Source organism: Pteropus vampyrus, unplaced genomic scaffold (genome assembly GCF_000151845.1).
Source record: "Pteropus vampyrus isolate Shadow unplaced genomic scaffold, Pvam_2.0 Scaffold70, whole genome shotgun sequence".
NCBI classification, from domain to species: Eukaryota; Metazoa; Chordata; class Mammalia; order Chiroptera; family Pteropodidae; genus Pteropus; species Pteropus vampyrus.
In genome coordinates this window covers 3134989-3147327 of record NW_011888851.1, presented here as the reverse complement: position 1 = coordinate 3147327, position 12339 = coordinate 3134989, and positions in this window count along the sequence as shown.

Sequence of the window (12339 nt, the reverse complement as noted above, 5' to 3'; positions counted from 1 at the left end):
CCAAAAAAAGTAGAACTGTAGTCTCACAAGAAGACAGCACTAAATATTCCATTTCCCACTGAAACTCTACAAAACTAAACTTTTCTTATAGAAGCAACATTTCATCATATTGACTAACTCAATGAATACTTGGAGAAGGCCAATTGCTTATCCTATATCACAGTAAAAAATAATACAGGCCTAGAATTTTAAGGTAGGCATAAGCAGATAGCTGACTTAAACATTTATTAAATACCTTGTTTCCTGACACATACAATTTTGAGAAACATTAAATCATTTTTGCATAGGAAAGATGAATTAGATTCAAAATATACCTCTGATAACTATAAGAACTGACCTGTTGAATAGTTAATTAGTCTGGTCAATCTGAATCATGCAAGAATAGCAGTCTAAAAATCACTATTCTAAATTTGGCACTGCTGATATGAAAATGCACTTTCTTAAAAGTAATTAGCCACTAATTTCAGTTAGTTCTTATTAACCTGAATAAGAATAAAACTATGTTTCCAGAATAGAAGAGGATGCTATTTTCTTTGTTTGCTAGAGCAGGAAGATATGTACTCATTTTATTGGGGTGATGTTCAGATGAGTGATTAAGAGATGCCAAGACATGATCTATATATTAATTTTTAAAATTGGAATCCAAGAAAATATTTCAAAAATTAGCACTTGACTAGCAGTCCAGGCTGCAGACTGTCCCCACAACTTGCTAAAATACCTATAAAGACAAAGGAAAGACAAAATTGAGGACAACAAAAACTAAAACTGACAGTCATCCTACCACCAGAAACATAGAAAATTCCCTTGACTGCAGGAACTAGGTAGATGAATTGTAAATCATAATTAGCAGCCATTTCAAACAGAGAAAGTTGACAACATGGAAGAATATAGGAAGAGCATTCTTTCATCCTTCATTGTATATTCACATAATATTTAATCTACATAATGTACAGATTAAATATATAGGATCAGTGCTAGTCAGAACACCAAGTAATGGATCTCATCGAGGAGGACAGAAATGATATTTGAAGGGAGAGAGCATGCTACACCCGCATTTGGCCTTCATTATTACCTTCTTTTCTTTGGAAAATGAGACTCTCAAAACACAAAAAGTTTTGTGAGGTGTATTTGTGTGTATGTAGGTGGAGAAGGGGGATATGGTGATGACAAAAGATATACTGTATGCTTACAGATATAGCTTCAGTTAGTAAGGTCCTATAGACAATAATGAAAATAACAATACTGTTAGTCCATCATGGAGACCCTAGTTTTGCTTTTACTCCCTTGGTTCAAAGAATTAAACAGATATTTTGGGTGGCATGGAATCCATCTAATCCAGACAACTGACAACACTTAAATAGTCTAGGACTGGTGAACATTAATCTGCTTTCCAACTAGAAATCTAAAATTGTAACTCTATTGACAATCAATAAGCCATATATTAAATAACAAGCCAGCCATAGACCCTATCTATTGGCAAACAACTTGTAATATGATGAATAAGCAAAAAACAAACATGAAGGCTTATGACAAATTCTTTGGCACAAGAAAAATTCTTACCACAATTAAAAAAAAAAAAAAACTTTGAGTATTTTCAATAGGATACAGAAGATAAGAAATCTTCGAATTAGGAGTAGAATCAAAAGGGGCAATATAATAAATGTAAAAACAATTAGAATAAGGCAAGATTTAAATGACACTAGAAATAAAAAGGCTGAATTAAAATAAAAGAGTGTAATAAAATGTAATCATTAGTAAAATAGACAAAAAAAGACATTGAATTAGTGACCTGAAGGTCAAAATTTACAGGTCTTTCTCAAAAACTAAAAAAAAAAAAAATGTTAAAAAGATAAAAATAGAAGTGAGGATAATAAATATAAAATCTAACAAATAGAAATTTTTTTAAATGGATAAATTGGTGTTATTGAACAACCTTGAAACAAAAGAGCAAAATCAACATTGAAAATATAATAGAAGAAAATTTTACTGGCTGAAATGAAGACCTAAGTGTTCAAATGTAAAGGATTTGTTTTATGTTACAAAATAATGAAAAGAGAGCCATAAGAAGGCACATTGTAACAAATTTTTGTTACAAAGATGAATATATCCCTCTAAGTAAGTATCTATGTGGAAAGAAATAAGTTTATGACAATGGGATAAAATAATTCTGGCTCCAGAGTTTTCTACAATATTAAATATCTTAAGACAACAGTGTGATATTTATAAAGTTTTGAGAGGCAAAGATTGATCAGCCAAGGAATCATTCATATGTGAAAGTAACACAGAGAAAAATAATAAAATATAAAAGCACATGGCTTGATCAAAAAGAACAAAAACAAGTCATGGGGGTAAGCATTGAGCATTAAATTCAATTAAACATGGAATTATTTAAATAATTATAATTGTAATAAAAGTTAAAGTGAATGTGAAAAATAATTAATAGAAAACAACTGTGTGAACATCCAATAATCCATGTTTTAGCCTAAAAAAATTGGACAAGTTATACATATACACCCAAAGATATTCACAATATTATTGTTTATAAAACCAAAATATCAAAAACAACCTAAATATTCATCAGAAAAAATGTTGTTAAATAAATTGTAATACATCATATATTAAATATTAATGTAGTAAATACTTTAGAAGAAAATATTGATCTATATTTATTAAAATAAAAATATGTAAATATTATACATATATGATTTCATGTCTTTATTTAAAACTATATTGTGTATGTGAGATCGTAAGAAAATAAGTAACCTTAAGTGTTAACAGTATTTATTTATGCAGAATATGAATGATATTTGTAGTCTTAGTCTTTTTTTGCCTTTTCAGAATTTCTTCTAATGCACAATTTCTTCTAATACACAGACAAAATTTTTGAGAGTATTTAGAAAATATTCTCAGAATTTCAAGACTTTATTTATCACATCACGTACTTTGTAAAATCTACTTTTTCTAAACTACCAGCATTTCAATTAAATTTTAAAGCTCTCTTGTTTAAAAATAAAAAAGAATTAAACCAAGAAGCAACCCACAACTTAAAAAGTAAACACTTGTTAAATCACAAAAATGAGAATCCAATAAATCAAAGCTTTTGTTTTCCAAGGTGCCACATAGAGACAAATCTATTAATGTCATTTATTATTTAACAAAAAAAATTTAAAAAATAACAGATTAAATTCAAGGAGTTATAATATAGAAATAATAAAAAACCAAATTAATAATAAATAATAAATTATTTGAAAAAAATAATAGACTAATTTCCTGTGAATATAATAAAAGAGGTACACCGCTGGACAAAATAAGGAATACAAAGGAGACATTATAATTGTGGAGAATTTTTAAAATTAGGCTCCACTTGTACAACTCTACTAGCTGCCTGTAAAATCTTAACAAAGTGAATTATTTTCTTGAAAAATGTGAATTTCAAGTTCAATCCAAGTTCAGAAATCTCAACTAGAAGGAAAAAAAAGAAAAAGCTTGGAGAACACTTGATTTTTTTCAATGAGTTTAGCTTTTTTTTTTTAAGAAAATGTTATCCCAATATTATATAAGCCGTTTTAATCATAAAATAGTCTGGACTCTCTTCATTTTATGATGCTAGCATAGCTTTCACAATAGAGCTATCAGTTTGTGAGAAATGATTATGAATCATCAATAAATATATGTACCCCATAATTATTTTCTGTTGTATCATACTCTGGCCTCGTATACCTAAAATTGGCTATATAAAACCCAAGGTCATCAATGAGATTTATTATAATCCTTTAAAAACTAAATAAATAAATGATCAATTTATTTATAGTTCTAAAACTGGATTTTGGTGACGGTTTCACAACTTATAAATTTACTAAAACTCATTGAATACTACACTTGCTATGGATGACTTTTATGGCATATAAATAAATTATATCTCAATATAGTCTGCCTATGAGAATCAAGCTAAATAAACAAACCACCTTTTTTTAAAATAAAAATTTTTAGATGTCTGGGTAAGTTAGTCTGCTCTGGATGCCATAACAAAATACCACAGATTGGTGGCTTGAAACAGAAATTTATTTTCTCACAGTTCTGCAGGCTAAAAATCAAAGTTCAAGGTCTGCCAAGGTTGGTTTCTGGTGATACTAGATGACAGTAAAGAAATGCTATTTTAATTCTGATAAGAGCAGGATAGCAACAACAAAGTTTTAATAGTTGAAGCAGGTGGATAAGTGGTTATTAACTCAGAAGACCAGGAAAAATGTAGCATTACATACCGCAGGACCCAAGAAGGACTCAGAAACTGGAAACACCTGGCATCTCTGAAAGGGAGGATATAGGTGAGGCTGAAAAGAGAATTGGTTCAAAATCTATATAAGAAGCATATCTTCTCCCCAACTTCAAGCATCCACAGTACTGCCCCTCCCTGACTCCAAAAAGCAATAGAGTTTTACTCTCTAGAGAGGTTAATTAGAACTCTACTTTGAAGGCACCTGGAATATCTGAGGGCTGGAATATCAGCCAGAATACAAGAAATATTTACCAAACATGAGATAAGAATTTGACACCCAGTTAAACTATCACTTAAATGAAAGTATAGAACAAAAAAATTTACGTGTATTTCAAAAAAAAACTGCAGGAAATGTTACACCTAAATGGGAGAATAAACCAAGAAAATTGAAAATGTAAAATCCAGTAAACCAGGGATCCAACATAGGAGAGAGCTATAGATGGCAGCTGTGCAGTACTAGGCCTATTCTAGACTGGAGCACAAGGTCTGTGGGCATGAAAAAGGATGTCTGGGGTGGAGGAGAGGGAACTAGGAAATTAAAAAGTGATCTATTAGGTTTTAATATCTTGATGAAAATGTATACTTCTGGCAGAGAATTTATGGATAAATTAGCAAAAAGGTACACAGAAAAATAAGCAAAAGGAAAAGTAAGATAATTATCACCTCAAGGGAAGAAATGTTTTAATCTATGAGAAAGGAAATGTGAGCATTATAAACTGCATGGTTCAGCTGTAGATAATGATATAGTCATAATAATGTAAACAAAAAACTTTCTAATGCAAATTTGATATCTATATAAAAAAACGAGGAAAGAAATGTGTGAAGGTATTCATTTGTGAGGAGAGAGCAGAGAAGAGATAAGATTTCATCTTTCATAGAAGTCAAAAGGTAAGTAAAAGAAAAACTTGAGAAACAGTAACATAGGTATGCTATTTAGAATATAGGCATTCCATTTAGAAATAAAAAGTAGATACTAGAAGAAATTGCCAGAACATCTATGAGAGGTAGGAATCTGGGATTCAGTAAGGTAGACACAGATAACTGCTGTTTTCATGTGATAAGTCCAGCAAAATTTTTGACTTTTTAGACTATTGTGTAGCATTAATAAAAATTAACAATTAAAATTAAACTTTAAAATAATATAAACTAAAACCCATGAACAAATTTAGCAGATCAGAATCTTTTGATATTTTATTTTCCTGCCACCTTCTATAATAGGATTTTTAGTAAGTATGAAGCATGTTTCGGAAATTGGGGGAAATATTACCATTTGCATTTTTTAGTGTTTGGTAGTGTATTAGGGTTTAGTGAAGATAAAGGACTCGCTTATCTAATAAAAATAAGTAGCTAATACAGAGAAATAGGTACATAGAGCTCTGGAGGAGCAAGTTCTAGTCCTAGTCTCCAACAATTATTCCCAGATATAACAATGAATTTATATGGGAGCTGCTATGTTGCCATCAGATACTTAGGGAATAGTGCAATTGCTCATTCCTGGAGCATACCACCCTAGCAGAAATACACACCAGCAAAAGAATTGTTCCATGTCTCATCTCTAAACATCCAAGGTTAGAAACAGCCACCCTTGCTGTGGAAAACCAAATGCTTCCTGACCAAGTTTGTCCAAAGTAACAACAGAAGCTCAACCACCTCACTTCTGACTTCCAATCTCGTACATGGACATCTGGAAAAATCCCAACTATAAGAGAAACTGGGAAATGTAGGTTTTGACTTTCCAGCTTCTTTTCTTCAATAAGGCATGACCGAAAGGTCAGAATGGAGTCAAATGAGCCTAAGAACAGTGTTTTTACAAGGCATATATAATGCTATAGCTGCTAATTCACTAACAGGCCCCAGATGGGAGAGGCCACCCATTCAGATTTGGACTAATGCTAGTAGAGTTAATTCCTTAATGTGAAACAGTTGGGAGAGCTTCTAAAACAGATCTCCTAAGAGCTAGAATTTGATAAGGAGTCAATGATTAGTAACAACGAATAACATTATATATTTATATGTAATTATATACCATATTATAATATTATGACTGTTATTCTGAAGAATGAAAGACATAATTAGGTATCATGAATAAAAGAGTATCAGACAATTAATCTGGACAGGAAAGATCCACTGATGTGATTATAGAGACAGGGCACAAAGGCAAATTGACTAAAAATTTAACCTTGAATGTCATTTAAAGGACAGATTACAACGCAACTCTGGCCCTCATCAAGGAAGTTCAGCAATGGAATTCAAGAGAGATACTTTAACTGGATTTTAGCACAATGAAGGCTCTTTCTTATGCAAAATGAGAGCTTAGTGTGTCAAAAAGTGAAGTAATGATCCTGGAAAGTTTGAGGATTTAAGCTTTGGCAGTCAGGAAAGCAAATGGGGTCACTCCATGGTGAAAAAAAAAAATTGAAGAAACTCCCTGTATCCTAAAGCCCATAGTACTGATTGTCCCAATCTCAAACATCTCTTTCTTTTCCATTATAAAGAAGGGTTTAGAAAAGATGGTATACAAAACACCAGGAGAATTCTCTTGAGATTTTACTTTAAAAGACAACTATAGTGTTTGGAGTAGGTTGCCAATTGGCCAAAGGAAACCATACAACAAATACACAAATATAAACACTCATTTTTAAGGCGAAATGAAAATTTAATATAATTAGCTAAAGATTCCAAGTTATTTGAAGTGAAATGACATGCATGGATGTTCACTCTATTGATTTTATTAAGAAACCGAATTGTCCCAGAAATAGAAGTGTATTGGTTCTTAGTAAGTTTGCCCCCAGATTCATTCCTCACTCCTCCCCTCTTTCGCTCTGCCCTGTATGCAGACAGGGTGACCCACAGGATGTTTTACCCAAACTCCTTTATCGACCGCTGTTACGCAGTAGCCAATGAGAAGTGCTGATCAGAGATGCCAAAAGGAGAGAGAAAGGAGGGCATTTCTCCCTCTGCCTTGGGAATCATTTCTGGCAGCAGCTCTATATTCTTTTTGACTCTAGCTATCAACTGGAAAAAACGATGCTTCAGGTAACCCAGGCCCACTGGGCTCCGATAACATCACCCCTTTCTTCTGTCCCTCCAGCAGTTGCTAATGCATGACAATTTCTGTTTTCCTGAATAAAACCATTGCAGATGTTCTTTTAAGTTGGTCTACAGATCTTCTCGGGACAAGAAATAGTTGATTGGCCTTCTAAGTAATCAACTTTAGTGATTGTCTTTTTTTTTTTTTAATTTAACTATATTAACTTTTCCTAGTGAGATAGTGTGGGGGGCGGTCAAAGAGTTCATTTTAGGGAGATTTTTATTGGCTTCTGTACATGCTTAATCAGGAGATAAAGGGCAACCATCCTCCTCTGGTTAGGACAGTGGTTCTCAACCTCTGTTGACTCATCAGAACCATCTGGGGAGTCAAAAATCACCACCACCAAGGAGATTCTGATTTAAATACTCTAAAATGAATATTTTTTAGAGCAGTGGTCCTCAGATCAGCAGCATCAGTAGCACCTGGGAACTAGTTAGAAATGCAAAATCTGGAGCACCAAGATTACTAGAACTACTGAATAGGAAATGTGATTGGCACAGGAAATCTGTTTCAACAAGCCTACAGGTGATTTGATGTACCCTGAACTTTAAGAGCCACAATTTTAAAACTACCCAGGTGATTCTAATGTGCAACCACATTTGAGAACCACTGGTTTAGAAATACGCTATTGATAAAATCATAACTTTAATTAAACATTCATTTATTAAATACCTACTATGTTTTGGAATTTTCTATTGCCCAATAAAAGACAAAAATTAAGATTATTAATAAAATTGGAAACTTTGCAGAAAGATGATGTATTTAAAGAAAAAGTTGTTAAGAGCCAGAAATATTCAACCACACAGAACACAAAAGGAGAAATGAATCACAAAAGTTCCTCTTTCTGAATTAAAAATAGCTAATTGGATAGTAAATATACTTCAACAATAAGGCTGGGATCCATCGCAGAATGCATGACCAATCATCTAACATCATTTCTCCAACTTGTGTTCAATTACACTCCTTATTACCAGTAATTGCACAAGCTTTACTGTTAGAGATGACTACAGCATTTTCAATCAGCACTTCATAGACCTTAGGGTTCACAAAGATTTTTCTGGCAATGTGTCAATTAGGATTGTTTCAGATGCAATAACAGTAACTCCAACTCAAACTAGCATAAACGATCAAATACATTTGGGCTCATTTAAGGTCCAAGAGGAGGGACAACTTCAGGTAAAGTTTGATCCTATGGGCCCTAACTTCATTTTTCTGCAATTCTCTTGACTTTACTTTCCTTGTATATCGACTTTGACTTCAGATTTTATACCTTTTTGTAGCAAACTAGTTGCAACAGTATCAACATCTACATCCAATACCATCCAGAGAAAGAGAAAGTATCTCTCCAAATAAATTCTGAGGAAAAACTAAAATTCTTATCCAGAAGTGCCCAGAAATTAAATCTTGGCTTTTCTCTAGCCTAAGTTGGTTCATCGGACCTGATCCTTGTGGTAAAGAGAATGAAGTGGGCTTCAGTCAATCAGGGCCTATCCCTGGAGCTAGAGATGAAGTTGTTTTCTCCTGAGGCAAATTTAACACTAGGATGCTGTTACCATGGGAAAGTGCAATAGACGTCAAGAAGCTGAAAATGGCAAATGTCTACTACACACGGGGAGGGGAAGTGTTTTTAAATTGAGAAGTAAAATTATTGTTTAGATGTTTTCTTTTAAATCAAAAGCATCTTAGAGCTTCTTAGAGTTTATCAAATAAACATTCACGGCAGCCAAGGAGATCAGATGGATACTCTCATGACTCAATGATTCAGTCAGTTTACTATCCAGGTTAATAATACTAGTTGAATGTTTTATCCGTTCTTCAGCTTTAAATAATTTTTATTCTTTGTCATATGTTGTGTAATTTGACAGCTATAATGGAATTTGTTTGGAGACACAAAGACATACATTTTAACAAGTGTTGTTCATGTTCACCCAGCACCGTCTGATGGTAGCACAATAATTTTCTTACAGGAGAACATCAGTACCTCTTTCCTAGTGGGTACAATGCAAGTGGGGCTGTCGATCAAGATGCCCCATTCTCTCGTAGCCAAGCACTGAGCAATGAGTATGTGACCCAGAATAGGCCAACCCAATTCCTTTTCCTGGAACTATGAATCGTACCTGAGTGGCCAAGAGCAGGGAAGAATGACGGAAGCTGATTCATCACTGTGATGTAACTTTGATAGAACTATTAAATTAGCTACTGCTCACAAAATTCTAAGAGCTTTCCAGGTTCTTACTCTTTCTCAAACCTGGTCCTCAAGCTTCCTCTTTGATGTTGTGAGTCACCCTTTAGTTAATTGTTTTTGCTTGAGTTTTCAAGAATAGATTTCTATTGTTTGCAACATATAATCCTGATAAGAAGCATAAAAATGATAATTCTGAAAATTTTCTTCAAGATGATCAACATTGAATTCATAAACTGCATATATGGTCAAAAATTTTAAATGGCATGTCCTCTAGTACTTTAAAAACCATTGTTGAAAAGGAAAATAAAATAACATTTTATCCAATTTGACTTACAGTTTGTTAGGAATAAAGACCTCCTAAACTCTCAATGTATTATTTGTGGATAAGTGCTTGAAAATAGCAGCTTGAAGCCTTCTCTTTTATCAAGCCATTTAGAACGAAAGATAGAAATTACAAAAATAAGCTAGCACTTTTTAAAAGCAAAATGTAAGAATTCTAAGTATAGGTACAAAGCAATTTTTGTCAAGGTTTGATGCATAATAGAAAGTTATATTTTAGTATTGTTTTAATATCTATTCAGTCCCAAATGAAACATTATGTAATATTATTTTAATTGATTCATCAACAAATTTTGCTTTTCTCATACAATAAAATTCAGGAAAATTTAACATTTTCTAAAGCCAAAAGATGTATTTAAATATAAGTGACTGATGTGCAATGTATATAAAAACAATATTAAGAAAAAGAATAGCAATTTATGTAGTAATCTTTAAAGACATACTGATCTGAAAATATTACTTGCTTTTAAAATCACTTACCATATATCACACATAGAATAATAATTATTTTTCAAATTTCTAAGGGACTTTGATAAATTATGCATTTCATTGAAATGTATTTGAGTAAAAAAAAAAAAAAGCTGAGAAACACTGATATACCTCCTTACTTGACAGCAATCCGAGAGATCACACAGATAACCCTAAGAGGTGAAATACAAGCAGAGTTCCTTCAACTCCCAATGCTCCGCAGACGTTCTTGCTTCCTATTGTCATAAATGCGCTTTAGTACTTCTAGAAAAGTGAATTCTCATCAGCTTCTAGACAATGTCAGTTACTCTATTAATCTCCAAATCATACATATCTATATAATTGCATATACAATTGCTTATGTGCCTCTAGATAAGTCTTGAATTGGACCCACATATTTTGAGGCTAAAATCCAGAGCAGTTGCCTAGGACTCACTGCCCACAGACTGACTTTGGACAAATTGGATATTGCTAAATTAAGATTTTATAGGTCTGAGTTTAGAGAGATTAAATTTCTGATATTGAAAAGAAGTGGAGGACACCCCTCCTCCAATTCTCTGCTAAGAGTTTGTTGTCATACAAGGCAGAGATCTAAGAAGGGACAGATAAGACTTTCATTTTGTCCCTTTCATTGTTTTTGATTCCCCAACTAACTACTTTTGAACATTTCTGCTATAATCAGCTATCTCTGATGAAATTTATATGTAAACTGTCAATAATTCAGGATCTCATGACATTGAAAGTCTGTAAGTAACAAAGAAAAATTCAAAGTCCCTGGACAAGATTGTTCCCTTCGTTAAATGGGCCACCCCAATAACCAGAGGAAGGTAGACTAGAAAGTTAGAGAACGCTGTAATATTAGACTTTTAAAATTCCTTCTAAAAGTTTTATGTTAGCTTGAACCACGGCTTCATCTGACTCTCACGACATGAAGAGTGTCATACAGTTGAGAAAATCTCATTCTAGACAAAGAGTTTCCGTGTTCCTTAACCCAAGAATCCTAAGATCTAAAACTACAAAAATTAAATAAACAAACAGGCAAATAAATAAAGGAAGAGTTTTAATCACCATAATATCTGCCAATGTGCTCCACTCAATCAATTGGAATTCCTGATATGTGAAATTACAAACAAAAGACACTTTTCTTAGTCATTCTGCAGCTGGGCCCAGACTCCAAGTAAATTTCTTTAATCCATGTCCAGTCCTGAAATTTATGATTCAGGCTTAATGCTCATGTCTACCTCCTCCCCTCTAATCAGTATTGCCTTTCATTTAAACTCCAGAGCATTACTATGATAATTTTTTCACTCTCTCAGTTTAGTCTCTGCTTATATTGATATATAGTTCATGAGAAACTGTCAGCATCTTCCTTTTGTGATTTATCAATGTTTTACCTGGCAGGTCTTTGTGGCGTCCCACAAAAATCTACTTAACTAATAATATCCCTGAATTGTGGGATTAATACCAGCATGTCTCATCATACAAAGTTCTTGTTGGAGGTGCCAATTACTAGCCTTGTTTTGCAACAGCAGAAACATAAATTCAAAATCTTTATGAAAATTTGCCTTAGACTCAAGCTAAATCCAGCTTAGTGTCTGATTTCATTATATAGTTAACAGCATGGGGTGTGTAAAATTTTCTAAGATTTTTCCTGCTAAATGATCTTTGTTTCTCTAAGTTTTGTAAGAACACCAAAGTGCCATGACCATTGAAAAGAAGTAATTGGTTATGGTTACCATAATATTTGCCATCCTTAGGGTGTTCATTCTTCAGTATTCATATCTTGGTAACTTAGGCATAAAAGTTATATATTACTTGAACCCATCTTAATCAAGGGATGCCTGTGCTTACTTTTCAACTCTAAAACTCAACTCTCTGATCTTTAATGTTAGAGTTTTTGTCAGAGAAAGCAATAGGACAGATTAAGACTCTTCACGAATATTGTGGAATGTCTAGTAGGCTGAGTAGAGCACAGGTAAT